The following is a 9,130-nucleotide window of genomic DNA, read 5'->3' on the forward strand; positions in this document are numbered from 1 at the left end:
GCACACTTTGGCTTGTTTCTTGGTGTAGCCCTAAGAAGGAAAACAGACAGACACACACAGAGGGAACAGTAACACACAAACGCACAGACAAATCAAGCAAACAAACACATTTAAAGGGGGAAAGAAAATAAAGAGAGTGGGGAGGAAAGAGACGAAAAGAGGAGAAGAAAAGAAAAAGAAAAAGAGAAAAAGAAGGAAAAAAAATAAAGGGGGGCAAAGACAATAAAGGACAGTGGACAGTCTAAAAGTGTACGATCAGTTGAGGGGAGAGGTAGGGATGAGATATAGGAGAATATATCTGGATTACAAGAAGGTAAGAAGAAAAAAAAAGGGAGAAAGGAGAAAGGAAAATAGGAGTAAAAATTTTAAAAAATTTAAGTAAAAAAAAGTAATAATAATAAAAATACTTACAGAAAAAGGCAAATAGGAAAAAAAAGAAAAAACTTATAAAAAAAGGAAAAAAAAACTAAAAAAAACAGCAGCTCCCTCTCGTGGATAGGCGTGGTTTGATGTGGTAGGTCTTGGCGGCTGCTCTCAGAGGCTCCGCCTTGGTGTTTGAGGAGATTAGATAGGCAGGCGGCACACCAAGTTCTGCTGAACAAGAACTGTAGGCCACTCTAATGAGTCTGATCTCCTTTTGCCACGGTTGAGCAGAGTTGTATTTTCCAGGCCTGCCTCGGTTCAAAGTTCCAGTCCATGCACTCTTTATGCTACCACAGATGGTGTTTTTGTTTTGGTTGCTGCCTTCTTAGAGGGAGTAATCAGTTTGTCTTGGCTCAGGCTGGGATTTCGGCTGACCCTGCCTGAGGCGAGAGTGCAGCAGGAGGTGAAGTGCGCACCATCTCAGACCCAACCCCCAGCGGGGATCGTGTTAGTGTTGGGGGAGGAATGAGTGCGCAGCTGTTGCCTGAGGCGGCGCCGGGAGCTGCTGGAAATGAGCTGGGAGCTCCTGTAGCCTGTGCGCAGGCACCCAGGTCTCCACTGCTGCCAAATCCCTGCTGGGATCACGCAGAGGTGGGGGCTATTTTTTTTTTTCCCTGTTGGCACCCGGGATTCAGGTTTCACGGGGCCAATGCTGGGGGCAAGATGTGCCGTGGAAATGAGGTGCGTGCTCCCACTCCCAAATCCGAGGTCGAAGTGAGCACCCCTATCACTGCTGTGGCAGTGGTCGCCCACTCCTCGCCAAGATGGCGCAGGGCTGGAAGCTGTTCCTTCCCTTGCGCACCACCTGGGTTCGGGATTTAGGCTACCCAGCAGTTATCTATGGAGTGAGCAGTTAAGTGTTCTTTACCTCTTCCCCAGAGACAGTACTATGAGCGTGTTCAGTCTCTCTGTCTCTTCCCTTTGTCTCTCAAGCTCCGCGCACTTGCCCTGCGTTGGGCTGGGACTGCCACCTCCCCTGCCCATCTCGGGCTGGCCCGTTTTCCAATCTCCCCAGTTCGCACTCACTCACTCAGGTATCCTTCAGGTTCTCTTCCTTCTGGAGTCCGTATTTTCTCCTTCCGCTCCTGCAGATGAGAGCAATGTCCTCAGTTCAATCGATGGGACAGACGAAGTTTACAGAGCTCCCTTCCTCTCCGCCATCTTGGCTCCTCCAGCACATGTATGTGATTCTTGACCTTCAATTTGCCTTCTACTCAGGTCCCTGTTCAGGCACCACTCTGTATGCAGGGGACCAGCCCATGCACCACAGTCGAAAGGTCCCGAGTAGGGGGTTGGTGTCAGCGAAAATATCTCTAAGAAAGAAGATGGACAAGACGAACAAGACAAGACAGACAGCGTGGATGGTGGTTGGTAGAAAGGACCTTGGCTGACTTTTTTTTTTTGCAGAAATTGATAGATAATCTGATCCTAAAATTCATATGGAAATACAAAGGACCCAGAATAACCAAAATGGTGTCAGGGAAGGTCAGGTAGGGAACAAAGACTTTCATCCTCAAATAAATCAATCCCCAAGTATCAGTGGGGAACATGTTAGGAGCCTAAATGTCAATCTCTACACAGCAGCAAGGTAGAAAGTTCTCCTCTTTTGGACATCAACAGAAGCCAGAAAGAAAATGAACTCCTACCTATAAATAATGAGGAGGTGTCACTATCCTCTGCCATTGAAAGCCAGATAAAATAGATTTAAGATCCAGAGACTCCTATCATAATATAAAAATGTCCAAGTTTCAGTTGAAAATCACTCATCATACAAAGAACCGGGAAGATCTCAAGCCGAATTTAAAAAGATAATCAATAGATGCTGATACCAAGCTGAGATGGAAGTTAGGATTATTAAACAAAGATTTTAAAGCAGTCACAATAAAAATGTTTCAAGAAGCAATGATGAGCATGCTTGAAACAATAAAAATAATTAGGAAACTTTATCAAGGATATAAATAAAAACCAAATGGAAATTTTAGAACTGAAAAACACAATAACTAAAATGAAAAGTTCAGTGGATGGGCTCAACAGCAGACTGGAGGGGACAGAGGAAAAATTAATCAAAGGAATTCAGGAGTGGCTACATTAATGTCAGATAATATAGACTTCTGAGCAAAGAAAATTACCAGAGTTAAAAGAATTTTGTATCATAAGAAAAGTAGATTTTCCCTAGGAAGACACAGCATTCCTAAATGTGTGCACCAAACAATAGAGCTGTAAAATATGGCAAGCAAAAACTGGTAAAACTGATAAGAAAACTAGAAAAATACACAATTACAGCTGGAAACTTCAATGCATACCTGTCAATAATTAAGAAAACAATGAAACAGAATATTAGCCAGGATATAGAGGAACTCAACACCATATGTCAAATAACGTATCTGGTCAACATGTATAGAATATCCCACCCACTAATGGCAGAATACATATTCCATTCAAGTGGCCACAGGATATATACCAAAGTAGACCATATCTTGGGCCATAAAAGAAGTCTTAACAAATTTAAAGTAATTAAAATTATATACAGTATGTTCTCTGACTACAATGTAATCAAATTAGAAATCAGTAACAGAAAGATAACAGGAAAACCTCCAAACATTTGGAAACAAAACAGAACACTTCTAAATGATCCATAAATCAAAAAGGAAGTCTTAAGGGAAATTTTTAAAAAAGCGTTTAACCCAATACAACATATGAACATGTGAGATACAGCTAAAGCAGTGCTGAGAGGGGAATTGATAGCATTAAATGAATTTACTAAAATAGAGGAAGTATGGAGATCTCTCAAAAAATTAAAAATAGAACTAGCATATCATCCAGAAATTCTACTTCTGGGTGTTTATTTAAAGAAGCAAAAACACTAACTCAAAAACATATCTGCACCTTTATGTTCATTGCAGCATTATTTACAATAGCCAAAACGTGGAAACGGTCTAAGTGTCCGTTGTGGACAAATGAAGAAAGTGTGGTATTATATACAATGGAATATTATTCAACCACAAAAAGAAGGAAATCATGCCATTTGCAACTACATGGATGAATCTTGAGGGTATTATGCTAAGTGTAACAAGTCAGACAGAAAGACAAATGTCAAATGATCTCATTTATATGTGGAATCTTAACTTCTTTTTCTTTGAGAGAGACAGAGAGAGAGAGAAAGAGAGAGACAGAGAGCATGCCATTGGAGGAGGGGATCAGAGGGAGAGATAGAAAAATCTTAAATAGTCTCCACACTCAGTGTGGAATCCCATGATGGACTCTTTCCCACAAGCCTGGGATCATGAGCCAAAATCAAGAGACAAATGCTCAACTAACTGAGCCACACTGGTGGTCCCCTCATATGTGGAATCTTAAAAAACAAATTCTTTTAAAAAACCCCACCAAGCTTGCAGATACTGAAAACATAATGGTGAATACCTGAGGCAGGAGATAGGGGTGGGCAAAATGAGTGAAGGTGGGCAGAAGGTGCAAACTCCCAGTTGTAAAAGGAATAAGTTACTGGAAAATAATGTGCATCATGCTGACTATAGTTAAAAGTGCTATATTGTATATTTGAAAGTTGCTAAGAGAATAGATTTTAAAAGTTCTAGACAGAAGGAAAAAAATCTGTAATTGTGTGTGATGATGGAAATTAACTAGACTTATTGCGGTGATCATTTCATTGGGTATACATATATCAAGACATTATGTCGTATATCTGAAATGGGTGTAATATTACATGTCAATTATATCTCAATTTTAAAAGAGAGGAAAGGTCTTAGCTCACTTAACTAAGGTCCAACCTCAAAATCTACAAATAGAAGAGCAAAATGACCCCCAAATAAGCAGAAAAAGGAAATAATAAAGAAAAGAGCAAAATCAATGAACTTAAAGCAAAAATAATATAAAAATCAATTAAACAGATTTTTAAAAACTGTTTAGTGTTTATTTTTGAGGGTGAGACAAAGTGTGAGTGGAGGAGAGTCAAAGAGAGAGGGAGACACAGAATCTGAAGCAGGCTCCAGACTCCGAGCTGTCAGCACAGAGCCCAATGTGGGGCTCAAACTCAAAAACAGTGATATCATGACCTAAGCCGAAGTTGGACGCTTAACTGACTGAGCCACCCAGGTGCCCCTAAAACTGACTTTTTTAATCGATAAAATTAACAAAACTCTAATAAGAGTGACAAGAATTTAAAGAAAAAAAAGAAGGCACTTTTATGAATATCACGAATGAAACAAGGATGTCCCTACAGACTGTGCGGATAGCAGGAGTAATATGGAAACACTACACACAACTCTATATAAACTCTCTATAAACATAAATTTCACAATGTAGATGAAATGGACCAACTCCTTAAAAAGCACACCAACTAACACAAATCATCAAATAGGAGACATATCATAGCCCTACAACTATTAAGGAAATTGAATTCATAATTTAAAATCTCCCGGAAACAATATCTCCAGACCCAGAGAATTCTATCGAATGTTTAAAGAAGAATTAACACCAATTCTATGCAATCTCTTCTAGACAATAGAAGAGGAGGGAAGACTTCTCTGTTCATTTTATGAAACTATCATTAAAGTGATACCCAAACCAGACAAAGATCAAATGAGTAAACTATAAACTGATATCTCTCATTAATACAGATGCAAAAGCCCTTAAAATATCAGCAAATAGAAATCAACTCGACCTGAAAACCATTTTACATCATGATCCGAGAGGCATCCAGAGATACAAGGCTTGTTCAATATGGGTAAACCTATCATTGTAATCCACCAGATTAGACTATTAAAAGATAAATATCACACAATCATACCAATAGATGTAGACAAAAATCATTTGATAAAATTCAACCCTCATTCATAATAAAAACTCTCAGAAAAATAGGACTAAATTAGAAGAACTTCCTTAACTTGATAAAGAGCATCTAAAATATTTAGAGCTAATGTCATACTTAAAGGTGAAACACTAAATACTTTCTCCTCAACAACATGAGCAAAGTAAGGATATCTGCTTTCATAACTCTTATTCAATATAACGCTAGAAGTTCTAACCAGTAAAATAAGGGCAAGAGAAGGAAATAAACAGCATACAGATTGGAAAGGAAGGAATAAAACTGCCTCTATTTAGAGATGATAAATTGCCCACAATTCCAGCAAATGTACAAATATATTCTTAGAACTAACAAGTGAGGTCAAGTAAGATGTAGGATAAAAGAAAAACATATAAAACATAAAAATCAATTTTATTTCTATATGTCAACAACTTAATGTTTTTTATTTATTTTTTGAGAGATAGAGACAGTGTGAGCAGGGGAGGGTCAGAGAGAGAGGCAGACACAGAATTGAAGCAGGCTCCAGGCTCTGAGCTAGCTGTCAGCACAGAGCCCAACACGAGGCTTGAACTGTGAGATCATGACCTGAGCTGAAGCTGGACGCTTAACCGACTGAGCCACCCAGGTGCCCCTAGCATGTGAAATTAAAATACAAAACCATTTATAATTGCTCAAAGACAATGAAATACCTAGGTGTAAATCTAACAAAACATATATAGGACCTACATGCTGAAAACTGTGCAGTGCTGAAGAAAGAAATGAAAAAAAGATCTAAATGGAGAAACACATCTTGCTCGTGAATTGGAAGACTCGACGCAGTAAAAATGTTCATTCTCCCCAAACTGATATATAGGTATAATGCAATTCCTATTAAAATCCTAGCAAAATTGTTTCTAGATTTAGATTTTTTTTAACTTTATGTGGAAAGGCCTTAAAATTTTTGAAAAGGAAGATCAAACTGGAAAAAATCCATTTACCCAATTTCAAGGCTTATTATAGAGCTACAGAAATCAAGACTGTAGTATTGGCGGATGTATAGTTACATGGATCAGTGGAACAGGACAGAGAGCTCAAGAAAATAGCCATGCTGATATGCCCAAACTGACTTTTATTTTGTTTATTTTTGAGAGAGAGTGAGAAAGAAAGCAGAGGAGAGGCAAAGAGAGAGAGGAACAGAGGATCTGAAGCTGGCTCAGTGCTGACAACAGAGAGTCGCATGCAGGGCTTGAACTCAGAACCATGAGAGTATGACCTGAGCCAAAGTCAGATGCTTAACCCACTGAGCCACCTGGGCATTCCTGCCCAGCTAACTTTTGATGAGGAGGCAGAAGCATAAGTAAATGGTGCAATCAGACACCCTAGGCACAAACAGACAAATAAATAAATAAAAACAAATCTTGACCAAAGTGTCGCTTTCATACAAAAATTAGCCTAGGGGTCCCTGGGGGGCTCAGTCGGTTGAGCGTCGGCTTTGGCTCAGGTCATGATCTCATGGTTTGTGGGTTCGAGCTCTGCGTCGGGCTCTGTGCTGACAGCTAGCTCAGAGCCTGGAGCCTGTCTTCTGATTCTGTATCTCCCTCTCTCTCTCTCTGACACTCTCCTACTTGTGCTGTCTCTCAAAAGTAAATAAAAAAACATTAAAAAAAAAAAAGAAATACCTTGGCCTCCTGGAGGTAGCATGATTACTGGCTGTTTGGGTTAAGAAAAAAATTAGCCTAAAATGGATCATGGATATGAATGTAAAATGTAGAACTATAAACCTGTTAGAAAAAATACTTAGGAAAAAATCTACAGGCAAAATGTTCTTAGACTCGACACAAAAAGGACAATTCATAAAAGGAAAATCTGATAAATTTAACTATATCAAAACTAAAAACATTTGTTCCACAAAAACCCTGTTAAAAGGGATTTTGACAAGAAGACATTTAACAGTTTCTATGAAGAGAAAGGGAACCTCCCTTTCAAGTCAATAGAGATTGTCATTTGGGACCCCTTCAAAACAACCTGGTATGACTATCTCTATCAAATTGCCACTCAGCCCCCATCCCTCACTTCTGTCTTCGTGGTAATGAGGACGTACTCACCTCACGCCTTGCTGAAGTCCAGATAAAGCAGTTCTTTAATCTGCCTGTCTAGTGATTCCATCACAAGTGGCTCAATGGAGTCTGGCACATCTCGTGGATGGTGTGATTTTCTACACAGTACACTTATTATAGGTGGATAGGACAAATGATCTAATTAATAAAGAAAGTACTTTCAAAGCCTGCTGTTTCAGCTAGATCTCTGTCAGGAGGAAAACACATCACATTTTCCATTTGAGAATCTTTGGATTTAAATCACGGCATCTGCTTTACACAAATCTTTCTACAAGGTGAAGATTTATTAAGCACATATTGTTTTTGAGCTCTTCACATTAAAGCACAGTGTGTGATGTGAAGAACACAGGATGTTCTTACTTTGGAACTCTTTCGTGGCATTTATACTATAAAGGAGTCAAATGTTAATGACCATAAATACTTTGTTATAGAAAACACCTCTCCTGCCTTCCTTGTACGCTGCCCTGAAAATGTTTCAAATACTTCCAAAGACAACTGTCAAGGGAGCAGCCACAGACCATTTTCCTGCAACCTGGATATTATCTGAGCAAGCAGCAGCTTCGGAATTGTGCACCTGTGATCAGGCCAAATGTGGTAGAAGCGTTTACCCGGTCTTCTCAGAGGCAAAGGAACTCTTTTTTGCACATCAGCCTTATTTTTTTTCTTTCCTCTCTGCTCAGAGACCCAGCCCCACCCTATGAAAAGGCTGTCTATTCAATCAGAGAGACACAAAGTTGGCTTGTGCAAACCAAGCATAAAAGACACAAGAGCAATTTATTCTGGTTAATAAGCTAAGAGAAGATATGCAGAGGCCAATTGTACAGTGGGCACAAGAAGGGCTTCTTGTCTGGAGAGTGCATAATGTGGCAGACACTGTCATTTGTTTGCCCATCCAATGGCCCTCACCCTTTTTTATTGCTTAGGAAAAAAAACCTATTTGCTGCAGATCTCAGGCAGGTGGCTGTGAGATTTAGGAGAAAATGACGTGCTACCAGTCCTCCTGCATGAGCAAATTACAATTTCTCTATAGAAATTTTGATAGGCAGCCTTCAAGATCCTTAAATAATTCTTGCCTCCTGATATTTACACCTTCGTGTCGTCCTCTTCTGCGTTGAATAAGTCGGGAGGAGTGTGACCAACAGGATGTTGTGGAAATGCATCATTTGAATCTGACTTTCAAAGCTAAGTCATCAAAACACATTGTAGCTTTTATCTTGGCCTTCTTGGATCCTTCATTCAGGAGGAATCCAGCCCTCACATGGTGAAAACATTCTAGCAATCCGATGATAAAGTCCACATGACCAGGAACTGAGGCCTCCTGCCAAAGGCTAGCATGAAATTGCTGGCCATGTGAGTGAATAAACTTTGTTCAGATCCTCCAGCTCTGGCTGCAGACAATTGGAAGACCAGCTAACGTCTTGCCTGCACTTTTATGAGACACCCCAAACCACAACCGTGGAGCCAGTCTCTCCCAAATTGCTGGCCCAAAGAAACTATGAGAGATAAGACATATTATTGCATTAAGCCAATAAATTTCAGGGCAATTTGTTATGCAGCCATAGATAACTGACACAGCAATCATGTTAATTCCCACTTGCCCTGGGTGGTATAGAGGTAGCCAGACAACCACAGACTAAACACCAGACATGTAAATGAGAGCCTGTCACATTGCCTTTATCTTGTTCTAACAGCCTGGGCTGGTGGTGTGCTCATAAGCCTTATTTCTAGAACAATTCAGAAAGCCCTGGTTTTGAGTATTGACCTAGTTCTATGGGGTAAATATTCCCAT

This window comes from Suricata suricatta, chromosome 2 (assembly GCF_006229205.1).
Source record: "Suricata suricatta isolate VVHF042 chromosome 2, meerkat_22Aug2017_6uvM2_HiC, whole genome shotgun sequence".
NCBI lineage: Eukaryota > Metazoa > Chordata > Mammalia > Carnivora > Herpestidae > Suricata > Suricata suricatta.